Source organism: Otolemur garnettii, unplaced genomic scaffold, assembly GCF_000181295.1.
Source record: "Otolemur garnettii isolate 467f Iridium unplaced genomic scaffold, OtoGar3 scaffold00038, whole genome shotgun sequence".
NCBI classification, from domain to species: domain Eukaryota; kingdom Metazoa; phylum Chordata; class Mammalia; order Primates; family Galagidae; genus Otolemur; species Otolemur garnettii.
This window is the reverse complement of record NW_003852433.1, coordinates 6,481,410-6,483,126: the sequence shown is the minus strand read 5'-3', so window position 1 is coordinate 6,483,126 and position 1,717 is coordinate 6,481,410.

Genomic DNA, 1,717 nt, shown 5'->3' with positions numbered 1-1,717 from the left:
ACATACATAAACGGTCAAGTCTGTTAATCATAACTTAACTCTCCATTGTGGATCTCAGCATGGCGTGCAGTCACTGTGCATGGAGTAACCTGATATTTAACACTGAAGATACGAAAATTTTAAGACATGATCCTTATCTTCACGCCCTGACAGTGCAGCAGGGAACCATCTGTCAACAGATCATTGCCATAGTGTGATCTGGGTGCTGATGGACAGATGTAGAGAATGTTGTGGAAGATATATCTGGAATCTGGGACGCCGACCCAGAAGCTCTAGAGCACCCTGAAGCACCTTCTGCTCCTCAAAGATTCAATGGTTTGAAGAGTCAGACTTGGTCACTTGAGGCACTTTATTCTATATTTGAATATCTGTATATGTAGTACATGACATATAATCATTCTCAATTAATCAAGAATATTTGATGATGAGCCACTTCAAATGCCCCTACCCTCCCTATGCTAGAGAACAAAGTCTTTTCTAAATTCATCAGTGAGAAAAACCATTCCACTCACAATAGCATCAAGTATATAAAACCTACAAACTACAAAACATAGCTGAAAGAAATTGAAGATCTAAATGAATGGGGAAACAGTCCATCTTCATGATCTAGAAGATTTAGAATTGTTAAGTTTGGGCCATACTCACCAAATCGACCTACAGATTCAACACAATCCCTACCAAAATCTCAGCTGGCTTTTTGTTTTTTTGAAGAAATTGTCAAACTGATTGCAAAATTCATACAGAAATGCAAAGAACCCAGAACAGCCAAAACAAAACTGTCAATGAAGAACAAAGTTAGAAGACTCACACTTTCCGATTTTAAATTATACTATAAAGCTACAGTAATCTAGACAGTGGAGTACCGCTATAAAGATAGAAACAGAGATCAATAGTACAGAGTCCAAACATAAACCCACATGTTTATGGTTAATTGATTTTCAACAAAGGTGCCAAGACCCTTTAACAAGGAAAGAATAGTCTTTTCTAAATACATCAAGCTGCTAAGAATTCATTGAAAATCTGGTCATAGATCACCTTCAGGGTAGGAACAGAAGTGTTAAGTGAACACTCAAATGATGATGTCTGATTTAGTGTTGTTTCGTTCTAACATTGATGAAAAAAACATCGATTGCTGACCCTGGCCACCATCTGCGTAAAGTTTGCACATTCTTTCTCCATGCCCTCATGGGTTGCCTCCGGGTACTCCTGTTTCCTCCACATCCTAAAGACGTAACCATTAGGTGCATCAGCCTGTCTACGTGGCCCCAGCGTGAGTGGTGCGTGTGTACGTACGCGCGTGCTTACATGCCAAATAGTTGTCTTTGCTGCAGGAATTTTCTGAGCCTTTACTATGTTAGTATGACTTGTAATCAAGTTACTTCACCTCAACTATCTTCAATTTTCTGTGGCTTCGAGCAGCTATCCTCTTTGATTTCCAGTGCTGTCCTTTCTTCTGAAGACCCTTGGAAGCCCCCCAAGCTGTTATTCATAATGTCAGACCCAGAGAGGGTAGAGAGAGCTCTGCAATCAGAGAGAGAGTCCCGGGTTGAGCTGAGCTGTTCTCCAGGAAATGATTTTCACTCGTCTCATGCCGAGAGGAAATCGGGGTTGGGGGTGAGGGGTGGGCAGCAGCTTACAGAGGAGCACATTGATTAGTTGGCCAAGGGGCCTGGGGAGTCCGTGTGGGGGCTGTGGTCATGGGGGTTCACTGGGGTCT